We start from the raw sequence: 13,137 nt of genomic DNA on the forward strand, positions 1-13,137 counted from the left end.
CTGATCCTGGGAGAGTAGACTACAATGCCGGCTGTTCTGACTCAAAGACTGTAAGTACGTTTTTTATATTTAAAGAGTTTTTATATTTTTTATATTTAAAGTGAGTTTTTTGGGCAGTGTAGAGTAGGGCTTGTTGTTTGTCATTTCTCCGATCACAAATGCAGACATGGTTTTATGTTTACGCGGCGCGATGCAACGCATAAAAAGACAGTATAAGTCATTATAATCAGTAATTATGTCCCCACTGGATGCAACAAATGCCTCGTTTGTAATGGGTTTTAATGTTTTTGTCTCGTCGCTCCGGCCGGACACGGCATCAACAGTATGGTAAGGGGCGTAACATTTCCGTCTCACGCTTGAGGTATTCGGCCAATCACAACGCATTGGATAGCTGGCCAATCACAGCACACCTCGCTTTTCATACCGATGAGCTTTGTAAAAATCGACGCGTTTCAAAAAGGCGGGGCATAGAGGAGAAACAATAATGTACAGTATGTGGAAAATAATGTGTTTTTTGAACTTTAAACCGCATAAACACATTTCATTACACCAAATACACAAAATAATGTTCTTTTTAGCAGCATCATATGACCCCTTTAATTTAAATGACTATTTAAAAAACTACATATACATTTCTAAAGCACATCCAGAAATTGTATAATCAGTTTTAAAGTTCTCTAGATTCTTTGTGGATTTTTCAAAAAACTTCCTTGAATGTTTTTTTTTTTTTTTTTTTTTTTTAGGGGTTTTTGTCTCTTTTGAAGGGGTATTAGCTGCATAATTGAGGCTGTGAATAATCGTACTTGACGTATTCATTCATGTTAATTAACTTACTGCAAGGCACAAGGGAGTTGAGTTATGAGGTAACAAAGAGATGTATTTAACAGTGAGATCTACCCCAGGAACAAACAGAGTCTCAGGCGTATGTGTGTGTATGAGAGCATGTGTTGCTATGTTGCCTCCAGCACTGTGAGCTGAATTTTATCAGTGTGTCACCTGTGTGATTAGTAGAGAGCGAGAGAGATGGAAATAAAGAGAGAGACGGGAATATATATTTAGAGAGAGAGAGAGAGTAAATCAAAGACTCCGTCAAGCATAATCATAATCCATGCCCTACCATACCAACTGAAGATGCGATGATATCTCTGAATGGGCCTGTAAGGTCATTGTCATGTGTCAATCTCTAATTTCCTTTACGGCGGATCTCCTCCTCTTCCTCTGTGCCTCTGGATGTCTTCATAATCTAAAGCAGACATGATATTAACCCTGCGCTCAGCGATTCGTATCTCCGGCGATTTGTCGCCCTGAGGCTGAGTGGAATGACTGAAGTTATCAAACATCGCTGCCACCTCCTGAGGACCCCACCCGTCAAAACTTTCTGATCGCTTAGCAACACAGCCTACCTTTATACTGCCATCGTCTGTTAGAACCATCAGTACATAGAAGTTTTACTCAAAACTTTGTCCAAGGCATCTTCATAGCATCAACATGGTCTGATAATTGTTTTAACAAGGGAAATCTTTGTTTGGATGATTTTTTTTCATTGTCAAGGCAAGTTCACAACCAAAAAAGAAAAAAAAAACTGAACACAAACATAATTGTTTCTTGTGTGTATCATGAAAACTTTCAATAAATAATAATAATTGTTAGTAATCAAGTAAATAAATAAATGAGTAACATAATTAAATGTGTACCAAATATGACAGTATCACCATTTTATTTTAGATACTGTTTGAAAATCCTGATTAATCACATGTATTTTATTCTATTGATACCATAGTTTTATATATTTATAGAGAGAAGAGAGAGAGTTAAGATTTTTAACAGTATTTTTAACAATGGTGAACAGTAAAAAATAAAATAAATATATTTAGAATATATATTTTAATATACTAATGATGATAATGTAATACTTATATATTTTACAATAAAAATAAATAAAATAAAAAAATCAAGATTTTTTTTTTTAAATACTGCTACTAGTAATAATAATAATACATTTTATTTCTTCAGGTTTTCAACAGCAGGTGCTCAATGTTGGGTAAAATACAATAAGAGATAAGAAAATAAGAATGGAATATATTTATAATTATTATTATTAGTAGTAGTAGTAGTAGTAGTAGTATGAATGTTTTCTTATGCATGAAAATATATAGCTGCCTTTATATTTTAGGAACCCCCTTGCAAGGGGATCATCATGTTTAGGGGTGAAAAAGTTTGAAAAGAAGGATTGGAATATAGCTCGCAAGCCACAGAATGATCCATTTTGTATTCTCAAAAACAGATTTCAAATGCCATGAGCATGATTAAATGATGACAGCATTTGCATTTTAGGGTGAACTATCCCTTTAACATGTTTTAGAAATGTTCATAGATTGCACGAACAGCATGACCAACATTTTAAAGGGGGATTAGGCCCAAAAAGTGTCTAATTCCCCTGAACACGACATCTCAATAATCCAGGCCTCTCCAGCCAGAAGAGCCACATGTACAGCTGTGTAGAGTAACACAGAGCTGTATGGAGTGATTTAGAGCAGTATGAAGAGCGGCAGAGAGAAATATAGGTTTCGAGGAATGGTACAGAGTGATATACAGACCATTTTTGATTGGTGTTCAGTGGCACAGAAAGACGTAAAGCGGCAAAGAGCGGCGTAGAGTTGTTTAGAGCAGCGTAGGGCGGTGTAGATCAGTGTAGTTTAGCACAGCTCCCTTCTCCCACTATCTGGAGCAGAGCGACAGACTGCCGGGCCCATGGGGCAGATTCTCTGGCATTCATCCACACTGTGAGCCTGCTGGAGGAAAGAAAATGGAGCTCTTTGGTAAAACGGAAACCCCCCTTTTTCTTTTTTTGCTGTTATCTCTTTTTTTCGCAAATGCTTGTACCATTATTTTCCTGTTCTTCTCTTTGCATAGTAATAGGGCCGATAGATCTCCCTCATTGGACGAATTGCCAAAATCAATTTTTCTCTAATTATCATCCGTTCCTTTTTGTTTTCTTCTTTTATCTGGCACAACATCCTCTCTCTGCTCTTCATTTATTCTCGTTATCTGATCCTCCCCATCTCCAATGTGTCTCTTTCTCGTTTAACTCTGTTAAACTGTTAGCCTTTACGACAGCCTTAAAAAACCCATCTCTGTTCACTGGTGTGTTAACGCTCCTCAGCACATCTCTGCGATGACTATGACCACAGACTGGGGTGGAAGTAATGTTTTTTTGCAGCTGAAATCAGAAGCAGATGGATTCAGGATGGCTCAAATTAGCCTTTCTCTCGTGTTCTGCTGTTGCTAAGTAACAGTTGACAGACAGGGGGTGACAGGCCAGTGATGGCAGCGTTTGATGGCAATATGTCTTTGGCTCAATGGCTCCGAGCTAACATTGAAACAGTGCCTCATTTAAATCAGAGCGAGAGAGAGAGAGAGAGAGGGAGATTTTTGTAAGAGTCTGCGAGCAAGCAGATGAGCCAAACCTACCACACAGATAGCCAAAATTTGTCACTCATGTCATATGTGAGAATACAATCATGTTGCCATAAGGACATCTGTTGTGTGCCAATGAAATATGTTGTTTTAAGGGCATTAACCAATCAGAATGTTGCCTTTCCACTGCATTAGATCACTTATTTGACTGTACTTTAAAGCTGTCAGGCTCACAGAGACCATTCAGAAAAACAAAAGGCGTAGAAAAATAAAGAAGAGCATGATTACAAAATAGTCTCTACCAATTTTGTATCAGCTATTATGTGTCATGTTTTCATTTGTAAAATTATTTTATTTTCCTTAATAAAAAGCTGTTAATTTTGTATAGAATGATAATTTTCCATTTAAACTACTACATAAGGACTACAATGACTTGCTGATACATCAAGCATGTAAACTTGCATCCTTTGAGTTTTTGTGGTCTTTAGGTAGCAACTTGCTAACAAAAACAAAATGGTCTTATGTTATGGTGTAGCCTATGACAAAATGTTTTAGTCTGCAAGTACAGACTTTATATTTTACTATATAATTTTGTTTGCCACTTTACAGCTCACTGCATTCAAGAACATGTTGCACTTTTCTCCAAAATGACAGATGGCAGTGCAGAGAAAATATCAGCTGAAACAGCAAGAAACCGCAGTAAACGTGATGACTTTTAGAATCATTTTATAAACACTGAAATTGTCATAGTGTGGCAGATTTCACAGTTTATGTCAAAACTTGATGCTAGTTCTACTCTGTTTTAAAAGTAGGCTCACCTCCTCAGGCAACCTAACTCCACGTTTGTCCATTAAAATGGAAGCTGTTACTTTTAAGTCACAAAATTGGGAGATCTCGCAGCCAATTTGTTCTGCCGGAAGTGTGTGATGATGACGTAGTGGTTTTGCGCGCAGAGTCTTGCGTGCTCCGTGCGAGCGCGTTGAGTACTGTACAAACTAGGGGTGGGAATCGCAGGGTACCCCACGATACGATGCGAATCACGATACATGGCTCACGGTACGGTAATATCACGATACAGCGGTTCTGCGGTAATCGGTATATTGCTAGACAATCCTATAACGATACATCACGATATCTGTCTAACTATGAAAACAAAATGCCTGTGAAAAGGTTAAGTGCAAGTTTTCTCTCTTTATTCAAGTCCAAACTGTTAGAAAACAGCACAAAAGTTCTGTAAATCAAATTTAACATGCTAAGTAAATTAATCATTTTATTCTTGGACTTATTAAAAGCGGTGCCCACTGAAGCGGTGTCAGTGCCCACTGCATAACGCGCACTTGCAATATCTGAGAGAGAGGGAGAGCATCCAGTTTTGTTGACATAAAACTAGACGTGCCGGTGGCACTCTCTCACTTATAGTTAGTGAGGGAAATCCACCTGTGATCCGAGCTGAGAGGTTAGGCTACTCATGGACTGATTATGTGCAGTAATAACGTGATCGGTGCCTATGGTCAACGCTGATAGCTGTTCCGGGGCAGTTTTTTAGTTCTCATTTCCATAAACATATATATAGCAGTAGAGCTAATACAGTGGCTGGAAATCCAGTGGCTTCCCCATCTTCATAGAGAACACGGTTCATGGTTGCTCAGAGCAGTTTGGAAAGAAGGTGGAAATGGTGCGACCACGATTTTCACGCATTTTTAGACACTGGGAGCAGGGAAATCTATATAGAGCGCCTTATTGTAATAATTAAAATATCGATATTTGGTGCCAGATATCGATTCTTGTATCGCATGGAGAAGGACAACTATATATCGCCATATCTCTCGGTCATCCAAACTGCAGGAGCCAGTGAGTAGGAAGTGTCAAGGGAAGCTGTAATAAACAGAAGTAATTCTTAGAAATGTATCCACTTTATTCTTAGCCTGAAAATGGGCGCGGCCATTTTTAAATTTTATGGGACTTGCTTCCGGTCTCATTTGCTTCCAGCTATTTTTAGCTGTACAAAACCACTAGTTTTGCTGCTTGATGGCCTACTGCAGATTGGTGTGTCTTACCATATTATTTTAGTGTATTATCTTAATTATTGTAAGGGAAACAGGTCAATTTAGCTCAAAGGGAATCATTTAAGATTTTAAAGGGAATTTGGACAGAATCACTGTTTTACGGCTGATCACTGAGATTGTAATGCAAACAGTTTTACCATTTACTGCATGTTGATATTTTTCCTCATTATTTCCCTATTGCGGTTAATGAACCGGAAGTCTCGCCCATAGGCTTACTTCTGCATTTAGGAATAAGGTGGATATGTATCTACCCAGGTAAACATTTCATTTGTCATCAGAGAACTCACTGGTAAACTTTAATTTCTCACTTTTTGTTTGACAAAATAGTAACTAGTCTCTCTGACTCGTTCAATGTTGCGTTTTTACAGTTTTGTAAAATCAGTATGTTTTATTTTTCAATTCATGTTATGAAACATTTTATTTATAATTTCTTTATTGTCTCATGACATCAAGAGCTAAGCCAGAGCAGCTTAGAGTGGCATGGTTAAATGGAAATTTCAGAAAAATTCAGATACTGTCACATTTCAATTTTTCAGCTGTTAGATACAGTGACAACCCACATACAGACTGGCAAGAAACCTTATATTGATAAAGACAAAGCAGAATTATGGATTGCTGTATATTTATAGCAATTATTAATATAGGTTAACATAAATTTCCTATTGTTTATAGCTAATTCCTATACATTTATTTTATAAATTCAGTTTATAAAACTAGACATGTTAAAAAACCATTTGTATATGTAGATATCTTCATCTTGATTTTAAAAATGCTATGAAAATGTTGGTTGTTGTTAATTTTGCACCTTACAGTACTTACAGTAAGATTTTTGCACAGAATAGTAAATAGCATACGTTTAGAACAACATGAGTAAATAATACGAGAGTAAATTATGACAGAAGTGTCATTTTTGGGTGAACTACTCCTTTAACCCTTAGGTGCTGCATTTTCCTCATAGAGTTTGAAAACTTTTTTTTAATTGTCGAGACTTTTAAATAATAAATTGAACAGTTTTGTTATGTACCATAATCATATGTTCCCTCATAAATTCATTCATAAATAAATTCCTAAATGTATTTTATTTTGATGTACAGTGCAATGTTTATTATATTCTTTACAAGTATGTACGTGTCATTCTAGCAATATAAAAAAAGAGAGGGTCTGATAGAGACGAGATAGAGGGAATAAGAAAGAAGCTCAGGCAAAGTATTAGCTAGAGAAGGTTTATTATTCTCTGCAGCACTCAATCAAACATTGGCCCTATGAACAGAGAGTAATGCTAGAGAATCAACCTCAGGGCTTCTGTCTGTCTCTCTCTCTCTGTCTCTCTGTCTCGCTCTCTCTCTTTTATTCCTTACAGTGTGTGAGTGGTATCCATCTGTCAACTGTCAGTGCCAGTGAGAGATATCCAGAGCTGTCACATCTTGTCAGCTCTCTGAGCTGATGCCTTTTGCAGCTGCCTGGCCAACACACACACACACCGTCCCCAATGATGGCCAGCATGCAGGCGCACTAAATGGGGAAATAATGTGGCTGAAAGAAAAAAAGCAGATAAAAGCCGCATAAAAAAAATCATGAGCCGGAAGAGGGATGGAGGGATGGCAGGAGCAGACAGATTGTACAGAGGGACGATGAGTCAGATCCAGGCTGTAGAACTCTGTGGATGAGAGACTGAGTTGGAGAACCATCAAAGTGCCGTGGACGGGGGGTTAGACGAGGGGCAGTGGGCATCCGGGCAGCGTGAGGAGGATTAACACAGAGAAAAGCTCAGAGATGGCTGTTTCAATGGCCATGAGATGAAAGGGATGAGTAGATGTATAACGGATATATAGCCTGTCCCTCTTCAACACGCATTGGTTGTCCGTTTCTCCTTCAGTCTGCAGATTAATGTTCTCGATAGAGTTTCAAAGACCCATGTGACTTTGGCGTTAGTTTGAATGGCTGTTAAATGGCTTGATGTAGCTATTTGGCTCTAGTCCCAGCTCTTAAAAATGATCTCCTTCTCCTTGTCTACTTTCAATCATTAGTGAAGATCTTCATAAGGTCTGGATGAATAAAAGCAAGACAGCTTCGGATCCTTCAAAACCACTGTCGTTTTCCAGCGTCTAAAGACGAGGGAGGAAAGGATCTTTTTGAAGTTTGGAAAAGCGCCAGTTGAGTGTTGAGAGATCAGAGCAGGACATTCCCGCCTGACTTCCTGTCTTGATTTCACTCAACAGGAAGCAAGAAGTCAGGTGTGGCGGAGGGAAACAAAGCTACAGCTTATGTTTAAGACATCCATCTCTGGGGCCAGATTTGAAGGATTAGTTCACCCAAAAATTAACATCCTGACAAGATTTACTCACCCTTATGTTGGACTGAACCTGCATGCTGTTTTTTTTCCATGTTAAATAGAAAGTTGCTTGTCTAGATTCTTCAAGTGGAACAACATGATGATAGCATGTTGATTTTGAGGTAAACTCTCTGATATTGAAAGACTAAAGACTATTGAATGTCTTCCCTATCTGACACAACATAATGATGAGAAGTACTGTGTTAGTGCAGAAAATGGGCACGTGTGAGAAAGAGAGATAATTAAAGATTGAGAGATGTTGTTGATGTATATGTGAATTTTGTGGCACTTGACAGTTTCCACATTTGCATCTGTTGCATCTGACAGTTTCCACATTTGCATCTGGAAACTTTACCTCAGTAAAACTGATCTTCACCACTCAGAGTAAGGTGTGTGTTTCTTACACTGGCAAATGTGCGGTTGTACTTGATATTAAGGGATTAGTTCACCCTAAAATTCAATTCAATTAAAGTTTATTTGTATAGCGTTTTTCACGATACAAATCGCTGCAAAGCAGCTTTACAGAAAATTAAGTTTCTACAATATATTTAGTAGTAGCTTATCAGTGGTGACTGTCAATTTGATGTACATATGGCAGAAATGTACCTTAAAATTCAGTTAATGACATAATCAAACAGACGATGGACACTATTAACATCAATTATTATATGTTGCAATCAAACTTGTAGCAAAATTTGGTAGTTTATGTTGTTTCAGGGTTGGCATCATCTGAGGTCCTCTAAGGGGTTTGCATCATCTCTTCTCAGGTGTTCGGTATCTCAGGTCTTTGTAAGGGCTGGATCCAGACTGAAGCTTGTGTAATTCCTAGTTACCGTGGCAGAAACAGAGAAACAAATAGAGACATAATTAGTGTAGCTGCTGTTCCAACCGAGCAAAAATTATTTGTTCAACCCAAGCTAAGAAATAATAATGTGCATTTGATCAGATATAACTGTAGTACAAGATTAGTAATATGATCATAAAATTCAAGTACTGTCATCATTAACTCACCTATTTATCTATCATATGGCTTCAGAAGATTGTAATATATGTATGCATAACTTTCATGGCGCTTCTCTTTTTCGGTGCTTAAGAATTGAAAATTACCTCAAACAAATGGCTTTTCCTTTTGTGATCCACATAAACAGGTGAGTCATTTTTTTTAACAATTGTGAGAATTAGAGTTTGTTGGTGAAATCATGTGTAATTGTGCATATTTTCTTACAGGTTCACTACCTTTACGGTGCTTTTTTCCTTTTTGGTGTTTGCTATTTAAAACCGCTATCCACTTTCATTGTATGTAAATGCAAAAACAGCAGCTCAGACATTTTGCTAAATTTCTCCTTTTATTCTCCACGGACGGTTTGGACGCCACGGTGAGTAAACTTCAGTTTTGAGTGAACTATACCTTTAAAGGGGTCATATGATGTGATTTAAAATTTTTCCTTTCTCTTTGGAGTGTTACAAGCTCTTCGTGCATAAAGAAGATCTGTAAAGTTGCAAAGACGCCGGCCGCGTCGTTCTCAAGCCCACCCGCTTCTGCTCACTCAAGCCGGCCTCCGCTCACTCTAGGCCGCGGCTTACTCTAGGCCTCCGGCCTCCGCTCACTCAAGGCCGTGGTGTGTGACGCTGTTTCGTTGTGAAAGCGAAACTACTTTGTTTGGCCTTCCAAAAGAGGACACGACTAGAAATCAGTGGTTAAGTTGTATTTACAACACTGTTCCAGAACAGTTCAACCCAAATATTCAGATGTGTCCAGCGCATTTTATGGAGGACTGTTTCCTGATCCTGGTATAGTAGACTACAATGCCGGCTGTTCTGACTCACAGACTGTAAGTACGTTTTTTATATTTAAAGAATTTGCCACTGACGATTCAAACGCGAGTTTTTTGGGCAGTGTAGAGTAGCGTTTGTAGTTTGTCATTTCTCCGATCACAAATGCAGACATGGTGTTATGTTTACGCGGCGCGATGCAACGCAACGTGTAAAAAGACAGTATAAGTCATTATAATCCGTAATTATGTCCCCACTGGATGCAACAAATGCCTCGTTTATAATGGGTTTTAATGTTTTTGTTTCGTCGCTCCGGCCGGACAGGGCATCACAATATGGTAAGGGGCGTAACATTTTCGTCACACGCTTGAGGTATTCGGCCAATGGATAGCTGGCCAATCAGAGCATACCTCGCTTTTTCAGACCGATGAGCTTTGTAAAAATCGACGCGTTTCATAAAGGCGGGGCATAGAGGAGAAACAATAATGTACAGTATGTGGAAAATAATGTGTTTTTTTAACCTTATACCGCATAAACACATTTCATTACACCAAATACACAAAATAATGTTCTTTTTAGCAACATCATATTACCTTTGAGGTTTCTGAAGATTAAACATGATGTTTTGTGGTTTTCTAAATTAAAAAGTAATTATTTTAACAATTGAGAGAATTAGAAAGTAGTAAAGATGTTGTTTGTGTGGTTTGTAGGTGGAATAATGTTTTTTTACAGGTTCGCAACTTTTATGGTGCTTTTTTTCTTTTTTCGGTGTTTGACAAAATCGCCATCTTTCATTGTATGTTTTCACTTTCATTGTATGTAAATAAAAATCAGCAGCTCAGATGTTCTGCACAATTTCCCCTTTTGTGCTCCACAGAAAAAAAAAAGAAAAAAAAAGTCATACAGGTTAACATTGACATTAGGGTAAGTAAATAATGACAGTATTTTAATTTTTAATTGAGCTATGGACCTTTTTATTTCCGGGGTTCTCAGCAGCGGAAGTCATCATAGCTGGGTTTACTTGAAGAGCAGTGAATGGGAGAGTACCACAAATATATTTTTTTAATTGTAATATGCTGTTTTCATGACTTTCAAAAAAAAGGGAAAAAATTGAGAGAGGCTAGTAACGGCAGTCAGAAGACAGAACTAAATTTACCCATTCCCTCCCATAGATGCTGCATTAGAAACACCCTCGCATTAGCGTTAACTCGTTTTTTTTGTAATTTGATGCAAAGGTGATATAATACAAAGTATAGTGTTATAATTGTACATACATTTAAAAAAAAAATCAAAACATTAAAAACTTTTGAGAATTTACGATGCTGATGACCGCTAAACGCGTCATCACAGTCTTGTGAAAAGGGTCAATCCTTAGAGTTTCTTAAGATTAAACATTGTTTTGTTAAAGTTAAAGCCAAAAAGTCCACACAAAATTAGTAAAGCTGTTGTTAATGGGTTTTGTAGATGGAATAATGTGTGATTGTGTACATAGTTTTTTTTTTACAGGTTCACTACATTTATAGTGCTTTTTTTTTTTTGTGCCTGACATTTAAAATCACCATCCACTTTCAACAGCAGCTCAGATGTTCTGCAAAAATTCTCCTTGTGTTCCCCAAAAGAAAAAAGGTGAGTAAATAATGACAGGTATTTTCATCTTTGAGTGAACTTATACCTTTAAGGTTTCTGAAGATTTAACATGATGTTTTTTGAGAGTTAGAAAGTCTGCAAGAAAGTAGTGTAGAAGTTGTTTGTGTAGTTTGTATGCGGAATAATGTGTGATTGTGCACATTTTCTTGCAGGTTCACACACACGCACCAGGAGGGATCTGAAGCCCACGCGACACAGACACCTCAACCAAATGTAAAACAAACGCACTCGATTTCACTCTTCAAACAGACGTTCACCACCTTCAAAGCCTTACGACGAAAGCGGAGCGGAACGCTCCAAACCAGGCAACAAACAACTCGTTTATACATTCTCCTAATTCCTCTCCGACGGGCCTCGATGTCTTTCTTCAGCAACAGACTGTTGGGGATCACGGCTTCAACGTTGCGGTTTTAAGACAGTCGTCTTCCCTCCCCGCTCCTCCGTATCTCTGTGATAAACGCCGGAGCAAATTCAAAGCCAAACAAACACGGATTCAAAGAAAGATTTTTGTGGCAACTTAAGGAAAGCGCATGTTCGTGACAACGTGTCGCCGGAGAGTTTGTTCAGTCGGTGCTCGCTCAGATAGACCCTGGCTGCTCATCCTGAGCAGGGAAGTGCATTTGCTTGCTTATCATTAAAAAAATAGAGATTATGTCTTCAGAAGTCAGAGGGGATATTTATCAGACTCGCAGTTGGAGATGTGATGGCGTGTCTCTTCTAATAGAACAGTCTCAAGGCTCTGGGCCTGTGTGCGCAGGTTATGATCCCATGAGAAGTGAATAAGTAAAGCGCTGACTGATCACATGTATTTACTTCATGCTTGCCTTTTGTCCTGTAATGAATATCAATGAATGAAGCGGCGAATGTGGATGGGTAACGTATGCTATTGGATGGCATACGTATTAATGCAACGTAAAGTGGCGCAGACTATATGACACAAGAGATAAGACTTTTTATCATTTACATTTAGGCCTACCATTATAAACCATAGTTCATAAGAAAATAAAACAGTAAATTCATAATAAACTACTAAAGGATATCTTTCAGCAAGCTGAAAAAAGCTGCTTTGCTGGTCTTAGCTGGTTTGAACTGGTCTTACAGCCTGCAGTAAAACTGGCTTAAAGTTTCTTAAAGCAGGGTTTGTTGAAACCTTTTCAACATTCGCCTGTTTGCAATCCATTTTACTTCAGTAACTGACATATTTATGAGTAAAAATCATATTCACTGAGAACAAATGGAGGCAGGATATTTTATCGTCTGGGATTTGTGACGTGAGCTAAAACCGAAAGTCATTTAAACCAATTAGGCTACTACATTTGGAGAATGTTTGAAATTTTGATTTTAATATATAGGCCTACTGATGAATCATACACCGTAAAACCAGGAACGTTTTAATAATAAATGCTGATACCATGGTGATTTTTCTTTACCATGGTATAGGAATTGTTTGGGGCTAAATTTAAGATCACATGTTTGTGAATGAGAAATGAATTTATAATGATGTAATCAAAGTTAGGAAGATTTACAACGATTCCTTTTTTATTACAAGCTGCGTTCTCTTGCAGACTAGACTGTGAAAGCACCATAAATCACTCTATTTTTATAGGTGTATATATTTATTTTATTTCCACGACATACTTTTACTACTGCTTGCTCAAACTTCGTACAAAACAAAAGGAAAAACAACATGACCTGTTATCAGTTTTCATTCAAAATCCCATACCTGTCTGAAAGCAATTGTTCAGACAGGAAAGAAAAGCTCACAAAGACGGAGAGGAGGGAGCGCCGCAGGAAAGTTCCACATGCAATCTTTTTTGTTTGTTTGCGAGTGTAAACGCAGTTGTGATGAAATATTGATGCTCCCTTCCAAACTGTCTTGTAAGTCGTCTCCGTTCTTTCAGG

At 37.9% G+C, this 13,137-nt stretch overlaps 1 long non-coding RNA gene across 1 annotated transcript; it reads left to right on the forward strand.

Moving 5' to 3' along the window:
- The first annotated feature begins 10,479 nt into the window (after nt 1-10,479).
- LOC107697189 (uncharacterized) lies at nt 10,480-11,852 on the forward strand. Its single transcript, XR_001635171.1, has 3 exons — nt 10,480-10,512; nt 11,164-11,214; nt 11,388-11,852. It is a non-coding gene; the product is annotated as an uncharacterized LOC107697189 (long non-coding RNA).
- Nucleotides 11,853-13,137: the final 1,285 nt, after the last annotated feature.

Source organism: Sinocyclocheilus anshuiensis, unplaced genomic scaffold, assembly GCF_001515605.1.
Source record: "Sinocyclocheilus anshuiensis isolate Anshui unplaced genomic scaffold, SAMN03320099.WGS_v1.1 scaffold1038, whole genome shotgun sequence".
NCBI lineage: Eukaryota > Metazoa > Chordata > Actinopteri > Cypriniformes > Cyprinidae > Sinocyclocheilus > Sinocyclocheilus anshuiensis.